The sequence below is a fragment of the Sus scrofa genome, chromosome 17 (assembly GCF_054392235.1).
Source record: "Sus scrofa isolate SSC_HxYL_T2T_F1_AM1 chromosome 17, Sscrofa_HxYL_maternal_Yorkshire_Landrace_v2.0, whole genome shotgun sequence".
Classification (NCBI taxonomy): Eukaryota; Metazoa; Chordata; class Mammalia; order Artiodactyla; family Suidae; genus Sus; species Sus scrofa.
The window spans coordinates 6,842,337-6,855,762 of NC_139399.1; positions in this window are offsets into that span (position 1 = coordinate 6,842,337).

Here is a 13,426-nt window from a genome sequence, read left to right on the forward strand (position 1 = left end):
GCTGCATGGACTCCACTGCATACAATCGGGATCCGTTGCACCACAATGCATGGAATCCTCTTCATTCATTGACGCTGCATGGAAACCACTGCATTCAATCGGGATGCTTTGGGCCATGCTGCATAAAATCCACTGCATTCAATCATGATGCATAGAATCCACTGCATTCAATCATGCTGCATAAACTCCACTGCATTCAATACGGTCCCATTTTTCACGGTGCATGGAATCCACTGCATTCAATCACGCTGCATGGAGTCCACTGCATTCAATCGGTATGATTTGGGCCATGCTGCATGTAATCCACTGCATTCAATTGGGATGCTTTGGGCCATGCTGCATAAAATCCACTGCTTTCAATCACGCTGCATGGAATCCACTGCATTCAATCATGCTGCATAAAATCCACTGCATTCAATATGGTTCCATTTCTTCACGCTGCATGGAATCAACTGCATTCAATCTCGCTGCATGGAATCCTCTGCATTCAATCGGGATGAATTTTACCACGCTGCATGGAGTACACTGCATTCACTCACAATGCATGGAATTCACTACATTCAATCGGGATGCTTTGGGCGATGCTGCATATAATCCACTTCATTCAATCGGGATGCATTGGGCCTCACTGCATGGACTCCACTGCATGCAATCGGGATCCATTGAGCAACAATGCATGGAATCCTCTGCATTCAATGATAATGCATGGAATCCACTGCATTCAATCGGGATGCTTTGGGCCAGGCTGCATAACCTCCACTGCATTCAATCACCCTGAATGGAGTCCAATGCATTCAATCGGGATGCATGTTACCACGCTGCATGGAGTACACTGCATTCAATCTCGCTGCATGGAATCCACTGCATTCAATCGGGATGCTTTGGGCCATGCTGCATAAAATCCACTGCATTCTATCGGGATGCATTGGACCTCGCTGCATCGATTCAACGGCATACAATCGGGATCCATTGCGCCACAATGCAAGGATTCTTCTGCATTCAATGACGCTGCATGGAATCCACTGCATTCAATCGGGATGCTTTGGGCCATGCTGCATAAAATCCACTGCATTCAATCATGCTGCATAAAATCCACTGCATTCAATAGGGTTCCATTTCTTCACGCTGCATGGAATCCACTGCATTTAATCATGCTGCATGGAGTCCAATGCATTCAATCGTGATGCATTTTACCACACTGCATGGAGTACACTGCATTCCATCACAATGCATGGAATCCACTGCATTCAAACGGGATGCTTTGGGCCATGCTGCATAAAATCCACTGCATTCTATCGGGATGCATTGGACCTTGCTGCATCGATTCCACTGCATACAATCGGGATCCATTGCGCCACAATGCATGGAATCCTCTGCATTCAATGACGCTTCATGGAATCCACTGCATTCAATTTGGATGCTTTGGGCCATGCTGCATAAACTCCACTGCATTCCATCATGCTGCATGGAATCCACTGCATTCAATCATGCTGCATAAAATCCACTACATTCAATAGGGTTCCATTTCTTCACGATGCATGGAATCAACTGATTTCTAACACGCTGCATGGCGTCCACTGCATTAATAGGAATGCATTTTACCACGCTGCATGGAATCAACTAAATTCTGACACAATGCATGGAATCCACTGCATTCAATAGGGATGCATTTTACCACGGTGCATGGAGTAAACTGAATTCAATCACAATGCATGGAATCCACTGCATTCAATCGGGATGCTTTGGGCCTCGCTGCATCGACTCCACTGCATACAATCGGGATCCATTGCGCCACAATGCATGGAATCCTCTGCATTCAATGATGCAGCATGGAATCCACTGCATTCAATCGGGATGCTTTGGGCCATGCTGCATAAAATCCACTACATTCAATGGGTTCCATTTCTTCACACTGCATAGACTCCACTTCATTCGATCGGGATGCATTTGAACACGCTGCATGGAGCACACTGAATTCAATCACAATGAATGGAATCCACACATTCAATCGAGATGCTTTGGGCCATGCTGCATAAAATCCACTGCATTCAATCGGGATGCATTGGGCCATGCTGCTTAAAATGCACTGCATTCCATCATGCTGCATGGAATCCACTGCATTCAATAGGGTTCCATTTCTTCACGCTGCATGGAATCAACTGAATTCTAACACAATGCATGGAGTTCACTTCATTCAATACGGATGCATTTTACCACGCTGCATGGAGTAATCTGAATTCAATCACAATGCATTGAATCCACTGCATTCAATCGGGATGCATTGGGCCTCGCTGCATGGACTCCACTGCATACAATCGGGATCCATTGCGCCACAATGCATGGAATCCTCTGCATTCAATGACGCTGCATGGAATCCACTGCATTCAATCGGGATGCTTTGGGCCATGCTGCATAAAACACACTGCCTTCAATCACGCTGCATGGAATCCACTGCATTCAATCATGCTGCATAAAATCCACTGCATTCAATAGGGTTCCATTTCTTCACGCTGCATGGAATCCACTGCATTCAATCGGGATGCTTTGGGCCATGCTGCATAAAATCAACTGCATTCAATAATGTGCATGGAATCCACTGCATTCAATCATGCTGCATAAAATCCACTACATTCAATGGGTTCCATTTCTTCACACTGCATAGACTCCACTGCATTCAATCGGGATCCATTGCGCTAAAATGCATTGAATAATCTGCATTCAATGACGCTGCATGGAATCCACTGCATTCAATCGGTATGCTTTGGGCCATGCTGCATAGCATCCACTGCATTCAATCATGCTGCATAAAATCCACTGCATTCTATAGGGTCCCTTTTCTTCACACTGCATGGAATCAACTGAATTCTAACACAATGCATGGAGTCCACTGCATTCAATAGGGATGCATTATACCACGCTGCATGGAGTAAACTGAATTCAATCACAATGCATGTAATTCACTGCATTCAATTGGGATGCTTTGGGCTATGCTGCATAAAATCCACTGCATTCCATGATGCTGCATAAAATCCACTGCATTCAATAGGGTTCCATTTCTTCACGTTGAATGGAATCAACTGAATTCTAACACAATGCATGGAGTCCACTGCATTCAATAGGGTTGCATTTTACCAGGCTGCATGGAGTAAACTGAATTCAATCACAATGCATGGAATCCACTGCATTCAATCGGGATGCTTTGGGCCTCGCTGCATGGACTCCACAGCATACAATCGGGATGCATTGCGCCACAATGCATGGAATCCTCTGCATTCAATGACGCTGCATGGAATCCACTGTATTCAATCGGGATGCTTTGGGCCATGCTGCATAAAATCCACTGCTTTCAAACATGCTGCATGGAATCCACTACATTCAATCATGCTGCATAAAATCCACTGCATTCAATATGGTTCCATTTCTTCACGGTGCATGGAATCCACTGCATTCAATCACGATACATGGAATCCACTGCATTCAATCGGGATGCTTTGAGCGATGCTGCATAAAATCCACTGCATTCCATCGAGATGCATTGGGCCTCGCTGCATGGACTCCACTGCATACAATTGGGATCCATTGTACCACAATGCATGGAATCCTCTGCATTCAATGACGCTGCATGGAATCCACTGCATTCATTCGGGATGCTTTGGGCCATGCTGCATAACATCCACTGCATTCAATCACCCTGCATGGAGTCCATTGCATTCAATACGGATGCATTTTACCACGCTGCATGGAGTACACTGCATTCAATCACAATGCATGGAATCCACTGAATTCAATCAGGATGCTTTTGGCCATGCTGCAAAAAAGGCACTGCATTCAATCTGGATGCATTGGGCCTCGCTGCATGGACTCCACTGCATACAATCGGGATCCGTTGCACCACAATGCATGGAATCCTCTTCATTCATTGACGCTGCATGGAAACCACTGCATTCAATCGGGATGCTTTGGGCTATGCTGCATAAAATCCACTGCATTCAATCATGATGCATAGAATCCACTGCATTCAATCATGCTGCATAAACTCCACTGCATTCAATACGGTCCCATTTTTCACGGTGCATGGAATCCACTGCATTCAATCACGCTGCATGGAGTCCACTGCATTCAATCGGTATGATTTGGGCCATGCTGCATGTAATCCACTGCATTCAATTGGGATGCTTTGGGCCATGCTGCATAAAATCCACTGCTTTCAATCACGCTGCATGGAATCCACTGCATTCAATCATGCTGCATAAAATCCACTGCATTCAATATGGTTCCATTTCTTCACGCTGCATGGAATCAACTGCATTCAATCTCGCTGCATGGAATCCTCTGCATTCAATCGGGATGAATTTTACCACGCTGCATGGAGTACACTGCATTCACTCACAATGCATGGAATTCACTACATTCAATCGGGATGCTTTGGGCGATGCTGCATATAATCCACTTCATTCAATCGGGATGCATTGGGCCTCACTGCATGGACTCCACTGCATGCAATCGGGATCCATTGAGCAACAATGCATGGAATCCTCTGCATTCAATGATAATGCATGGAATCCACTGCATTCAATCGGGATGCTTTGGGCCAGGCTGCATAACCTCCACTGCATTCAATCACCCTGAATGGAGTCCAATGCATTCAATCGGGATGCATGTTACCACGCTGCATGGAGTACACTGCATTCAATCTCGCTGCATGGAATCCACTGCATTCAATCGGGATGCTTTGGGCCATGCTGCATAAAATCCACTGCATTCTATCGGGATGCATTGGACCTCGCTGCATCGATTCAACGGCATACAATCGGGATCCATTGCGCCACAATGCAAGGATTCTTCTGCATTCAATGACGCTGCATGGAATCCGCTGCATTCAATCGGGATGCTTTGGGCCATGCTGCATAAAATCCACTGCATTCAATCATGCTGCATAAAATCCACTGCATTCAATAGGGTTCCATTTCTTCACGCTGCATGGAATCCACTGCATTTAATCATGCTGCATGGAGTCCAATGCATTCAATCGTGATGCATTTTACCACACTGCATGGAGTACACTGCATTCCATCACAATGCATGGAATCCACTGCATTCAAACGGGATGCTTTGGGCCATGCTGCATAAAATCCACTGCATTCTATCGGGATGCATTGGACCTTGCTGCATCGATTCCACTGCATACAATCGGGATCCATTGCGCCACAATGCATGGAATCCTCTGCATTCAATGACGCTTCATGGAATCCACTGCATTCAATTTGGATGCTTTGGGCCATGCTGCATAAACTCCACTGCATTCCATCATGCTGCATGGAATCCACTGCATTCAATCATGCTGCATAAAATCCACTACATTCAATAGGGTTCCATTTCTTCACGATGCATGGAATCAACTGATTTCTAACACGCTGCATGGCGTCCACTGCATTAATAGGAATGCATTTTACCACGCTGCATGGAATCAACTAAATTCTGACACAATGCATGGAATCCACTGCATTCAATAGGGATGCATTTTACCACGGTGCATGGAGTAAACTGAATTCAATCACAATGCATGGAATCCACTGCATTCAATCGGGATGCTTTGGGCCTCGCTGCATCGACTCCACTGCATACAATCGGGATCCATTGCGCCACAATGCATGGAATCCTCTGCATTCAATGATGCAGCATGGAATCCACTGCATTCAATCGGGATGCTTTGGGCCATGCTGCATAAAATCCACTACATTCAATGGGTTCCATTTCTTCACACTGCATAGACTCCACTTCATTCGATCGGGATGCATTTGAACACGCTGCATGGAGCACACTGAATTCAATCACAATGAATGGAATCCACACATTCAATCGAGATGCTTTGGGCCATGCTGCATAAAATCCACTGCATTCAATCGGGATGCATTGGGCCATGCTGCTTAAAATGCACTGCATTCCATCATGCTGCATGGAATCCACTGCATTCAATAGGGTTCCATTTCTTCACGCTGCATGGAATCAACTGAATTCTAACACAATGCATGGAGTTCACTTCATTCAATACGGATGCATTTTACCACGCTGCATGGAGTAATCTGAATTCAATCACAATGCATTGAATCCACTACATTCAATCGGGATCCATTGTGCCACGCTGCATGGAATCCAATGCATTCAATCACGCTGCATGGAATCCACTATATTCAATCAGTATCCATTTCACCATGCTGCATTGAATCCACTGCATTCACTCTGGATACATTGCCCCAAGCTTCATGGACTCCACTGCATTCACTCAGGATGCATTTCAAAACGCTGCATGGAATCCACTGCATTCATTCGGTATCCATTACACCATGCTGTATGCAATCCACTGCATTCAATCGGTATCCATTTCACCACGCTGCATAAAATCTACTGCATTCAATCTGGATACATTGCCCCTGGCTGCATGGAATCTACTGCATTCACTCGGGATTCACTTCACAATGCTGCATGCAATCCACTGCATTCAATCATGCTGCATGCAATCCACTGCATTTGATCGGAATTCATTGTGCCATGCTGCATGGAATCCACTGCATTCAATCACGCTGCATGGAATCCACTGCGTTCAATCGGTATCAATTACACCACGCAGCATGGAATCCAATGCACTCAATCGGAATTCATTGTGCCATGCTGCATGGAATCCACTGCATTCAATCGGGCTCCATTGTGCCACGCTGCAGGGAATCCACTGCATTCTATCACGCTGCATGGAATCCACTGCATTCATTCGGTATCAATTCCACCACGCAGCATTGAATCCAATGCATTCAATCGGAATTCATTGTGCCATGCTGCATGGAATCCACTGCATTCAATCGGGCTCCATTGCGCCACGCTGCAGGGAATCCAAGGCATTCAATCACACTGCATGGAATCCACTGCATTCAATCGGTATCCATTTCACCTTGCTGCATGGAATCCACTGCATCAAATCTGGATCCATTGCACCACGCTGCATGGAATCCACTGCATTCAATCGGTATCCACTCTGCCATGCTGCATGGAATCCACTGCATTCACTCGGGATACATTGACCCAAGCTGCATGGAATCCACTGCATTCACTCAGGATGCATTTCACAACGCTGACTGGAATACACTGCATTCAATCACGTTGAATGTAATCCACTGCATTCAATCGGCATCAATTACACCATGCTGCATGGAATCGACTACATTCACTCTGGATGCATTTCACAACGCTGCATGGATTCCACTGCATTCAATCCCGCTGCATGTAATCCACTGCATTCAATCAGTATCAATTACACCATGCTGCATGGAATCCACTACATTTACTCTGGATGCATTTTACAACGCTGCATGGATTCCACTGCATTCAACCACACTGCATGGAATCCACTGCATTCAATCAGTATCACTTACACCACGCAGCATGGAATCCAATGCATTCAATCGGAATTTATTGTGCCGTGCTGCATGGAATCCACTTCATTCAATCTGGATCCATTGTGCCACGCTGCATGGAATCCACTACATTCAATCGGTATCCATTTCACCATGCTGCATTGAATCCACTGCATTCACTCTGGATACATTGACCCAAGCTGCATGGAATCCACTGCATTCAATCTTGATGCATGCAATCCACTGCATTCAATCGGGATCCTTTCTGCCACGATGCATGGAATCATCTGCATTCAATCACGCCACATGGAATCCACTGCATTCAAACAGGATCCATTGGGCCACGCTGCATAGAATCCACTGCTTTCAATCCCGATCCATTGGGCCACGCTGGATGAAATCCACTGCATTCAATCGGGATTCATTGCACCATGCTGCATGGAATCCACTGCATCAAATCTGGATCCATTGTGCCATGCTGCATTGAATCCACTGCCTTCAATCTGGATACATTGCACCACGCTGCATGGAATCCACTGCATTCAATCGGTATCCACTCTGCCATGCTGCATGGAATCCACTGCATTCACTCGGGATACATTGCCCCAAGCTGCATGGAATCCACTGCATTCACTCAGGATGCATTTCACAACGCTGATTGGAATACAGTGCATTCAATCATGCTGAATGGAATCCACTGCATTCAATCGGTATCAATTACACCATGCTACATGGAATCGACTACATTCACTCTGGATGCATTTCACAACGCTGCATGGATTCCCCGGCATGTAATCCACTGCATTCAATCGGTATCAATTACACCATGCTGCATGGAATCCACTGCATTCACTCTCGCTGCATGGGATCCACTGCATTCAATCGGGATGCATTTGACCACGCTGCATGGAGTACACTGCATTCAATCACAATGCATGGAATCGACTGCATTCAATCGGGATGCTTTGGGCCTCGCTGCATCTACTCCACTGCATACAATCGGGATCCATTGCGCCACAATGCATGGAATCCTCTGCATTCAATGACGCTGCATGCAATCCACTGCATTCAATCGGGATGCTTTGGGCCATGCTGCATAAAATCCACTGCATTCAATCACGCTGCATGGAATCCACTGCATTCAATCATGCTGCATATAATCCACTGCATTCAATAGGGTTCCATTTCTTCACGCTGCATGGAATCCACTACATTCAATCTCACTGCATGGAATACACTGCATTCAATCGGGATGCATTTGACCACGCTGCATGGAGTACACTGCATTCAATCACAATGCATGGAATACACTGCATTCAATCGGGATGCTTTGGGCCATGCTGCATAAAACGCACTTCATTCAATCTGGATGCATTGCGCCTCGCTGCATGGACTCCACTGCATACAATCGGGATCCATTGCGCTAAAATGCATTGAATAATCTGCATTCAATGATGCTGCATGGAATCCACTGCATTCAATCGGGATGTTTGGGCCATGCTGCATAACATCCACTGCATTCAATCATGCTGCATGGAATCCACTGCATTCAATCATGGTGCATAAAATCCACGGCATTCAATAGGGTTCCATTTCTTCATGCTGCATAGAATCCACTGCATTCAACCACGCTGCATGGAATCCACTGCATTCAATCGGGATACATTATACCACGCTGCATGGAGTATACTGCATTCAATCACAATGCATGGAATCCACTGCATTCAATAGGGATGCTTTGGGCCATGCTGCATAAATACCACTGCATTCAATCGGGATGCATTGGGCCTCATTGTATCGACTCCACTGCATACAATCGGGATCCATTGCGCCACAATGCATGGAATCCTCTGCATTCAATGACGCTGCATGGAATCCACTGCATTCAATCGGGATGCTTTGGGCCATGCTGCATAAAATCCACTGCATTCAATCACGCTGCATGGAATCCACTGCATTCAATCACGCTGCATGAAATCCACTGCATTCAATCTACATGATTTGGGCCATGCTGCATAATATCCACTGCATTCAATCCGGATGCATTGGGCCTCGCTGCATCAACTCCACTGCATACAATCTGGATCCATTGCGCCACAATGCATGGAATCCTATGCATTCAATGACGCTGCATGGAATCCACTGCATACAATCGGGATGCTTTGGGCCATGCTGCATAAAATCCACTGCATTCCTTCATGCTACATGGAATCCACGGCATTCAATCATGCTGCATATAATCCACTGCATTCAATAGTGTTCCATTTCTTCATGCTGCATGGAATCCACTGCATTCAATCACGCTGCATGGAATCCACTGCATTCAATCGGGATGCATTTTACCACGCTGCATGGATTTCACTGCATTCAATCACAAGGCATGGAATCCACTGCATTCAATCAGTATCCATTACACCTGGCTGCATGGAATCCATTGCATTCAATCTGGATACATTGCCCCACACTGCATTAAATCTACTGCATTCACTCGGGATGCATTTCACAACGCTGCATGGAATCCACTGCATTCAATCTTGATGCATGGAATCTACTGCATTCAATCGGGATCCTTTCTGCCACGCTGCATGGAATCATCTCCAATCAATCACGCCACATGGAATCCACTGCATTCAAACAGGATCCATTGGGCCACGCTGCATAGAATCCACTGCTTTCAATCCCGATCCATTGGGCAACGCTGGATGAAATCCACTGCATTCAATCGGGATTCATTGCACCATGCTGCATGGAATCCACTGCATTCAATCGGTATCCACTCTGCCATGCTGCATGGAATCCACTGCATTCACTCGGGATACATTGCCCCAAGCTGCATGGAATCCACTGCATTCACTCAGGATGCATTTCACAACGCTGACTGGAATACACTGCTTTCAATCATGCTGAATAGAATCCACTGCATTCAATCGGCATCAATTACACCATGCTGCATGGAATCGACTACATTCACTCTGGATGCATTTCACAACGCTGCATGGATTCCACTGCATTCAACCACGCTGCATGGAGTCCACTGCATTCAATCAGTATCAATTACACCACGCAGCATGGAATCCAATGCATTCAATCGGAATTCATTGTGCCATGCTGCATATAATCCACTACATTCAATCGGGATCCATTGTGCCACGCTGCATGGAATCCAATGCATTCAATCACGCTGCATGGAATCCACTATATTCAATCAGTATCCATTTCACCATGCTGCATTGAATCCACTGCATTCACTCTGGATACATTGCCCCAAGCTTCATGGACTCCACTGCATTCACTCAGGATGCATTTCAAAACGCTGCATGGAATCCACTGCATTCATTCGGTATCCATTACACCATGCTGTATGCAATCCACTGCATTCAATCGGTATCCATTTCACCACGCTGCATAAAATCTACTGCATTCAATCTGGATACATTGCCCCAAGCTGCATGGAATCTACTGCATTCACTCGGGATTCACTTCACAATGCTGCATGCAATCCACTGCATTCAATCATGCTGCATGCAATCCACTGCATTTGATCGGAATTCATTGTGCCATGCTGCATGGAATCCACTGCATTCAATCGGGCTCCATTGTGGCACGCTGCATGGAATCCACTGCATTCAATCACGCTGCATGGAATCCACTGCATTCAATCGGTATCAATTACACCACGCAGCATGGAATCCAATGCACTCAATCGGAATTCATTGTGCCATGCTGCATGGAATCCACTGCATTCAATCGGGCTCCATTGTGCCACGCTGCAGGGAATCCACTGCATTCTATCACGCTGCATGGAATCCACTGCATTCATTCGGTATCAATTCCACCACGCAGCATTGAATCCAATGCATTCAATCGGAATTCATTGTGCCATGCTGCATGGAATCCACTGCATTCAATCGGGCTCCATTGCGCCACGCTGCAGGGAATCCAAGGCATTCAATCACACTGCATGGAATCCACTGCATTCAATCGGTATCCATTTCACCTTGCTGCATGGAATCCACTGCATCAAATCTGGATCCATTGCACCACGCTGCATGGAATCCACTGCATTCAATCGGTATCCACTCTGCCATGCTGCATGGAATCCACTGCATTCACTCGGGATACATTGACCCAAGCTGCATGGAATCCACTGCATTCACTCAGGATGCATTTCACAACGCTGACTGGAATACACTGCATTCAATCACGTTGAATGTAATCCACTGCATTCAATCGGCATCAATTACACCATGCTGCATGGAATCGACTACATTCACTCTGGATGCATTTCACAACGCTGCATGGATTCCACTGCATTCAATCCCGCTGCATGGAATCCACTGCATTCAATCAGTATCAATTACACCATGCTGCATGGAATCCAATGCATTTACTCTGGATGCATTTTACAATGCTGCATGGATTCCTCTGCATTCAACCACACTGCATGGAATCCACTGCATTCAATCAGTATCACTTACACCACGCAGCATGGAATCCAATGCATTCAATCGGAATTTATTGTGCCGTGCTGCATGGAATCCACTTCATTCAATCTGGATCCATTGTGCCACGCTGCATGGAATCCACTACATTCAATCGGTATCCATTTCACCATGCTGCATTGAATCCACTGCATTCACTCTGGATACATTGACCCAAGCTGCATGGAATCCACTGCATTCAATCTTGATGCATGCAATCCACTGCATTCAATCGGGATCCTTTCTGCCACGATGCATGGAATCATCTGCATTCAATCACGCCACATGGAATCCACTGCATTCAAACAGGATCCATTGGGCCACGCTGCATAGAATCCACTGCTTTCAATCCCGATCCATTGGGCCACGCTGGATGAAATCCACTGCATTCAATCGGGATTCATTGCACCATGCTGCATGGAATCCACTGCATCAAATCTGGATCCATTGTGCCATGCTGCATTGAATCCACTGCCTTCAATCTGGATACATTGCACCACGCTGCATGGAATCCACTGCATTCAATCGGTATCCACTCTGCCATGCTGCATGGAATCCACTGCATTCACTCGGGATACATTGCCCCAAGCTGCATGGAATCCACTGCATTCACTCAGGATGCATTTCACAACGCTGATTGGAATACACTGCATTCAATCTTGCTGAATGGAATCCACTGCATTCAATCGGTATCAATTACACCATGCTGCATGGAATCGACTACATTCACTCTGGATGCATTTCACAACGCTGCATGGATTCCCCTGCATGTAATCCACTGCATTCAATCGGTATCAATTACACCATGCTGCATGGAATCCACTGCATTCACTCTAGATGCATTTCACAATGCTGATTGGAATGCACTGCATTCAATCATGCTGCATAAAATCCACTGCATTCAATATGGTTCCATTTTTTCACGCTGCATGGAATCCACTGCATTCAATCTCGCTGCATGGAATCCTCTGCATTCAATCGGGATGCATTTTACCACGCTGCATGGAGTACACTGCATTCAATCACAATGCATGGAATCCACTGCATTCAATCGGGATGCTTTGGGCCATGCTGCATAAAATCCACTGCATTATATCGGGATGCATTGGACCTCGCTGCATCGATTCCACTGCATACAATCGGGATCCATTGCGCCACAATGCATGGATTTTTCTGCATTTAATGACGCTGCATGCAATCCACTGCATTCAATCGGGATGCTTTGGGCCATGAGCATAAAATCCACTGCATTTCATCATGCTGCATGGAATCCACTGCATTCAATCATGCTGCATAAAATCCACTACATTCAATAGGGTTCCATTTCTTCACGCTGCATGGAATCAACTGAATTCTAACACGCTGCATGGAGTCCACTGCATTAATAGGGATGCATTTTACCACGCTGCATGGAATACACTGCAGTCAATCACAATGCATGGAATCCACTGCATTCAATCATGATGGTTTGGGCCTCGCTGCATCGACTCCACTGCATACAATCGGGATCCATTGCACCACAATGCATGGAATCCTCTG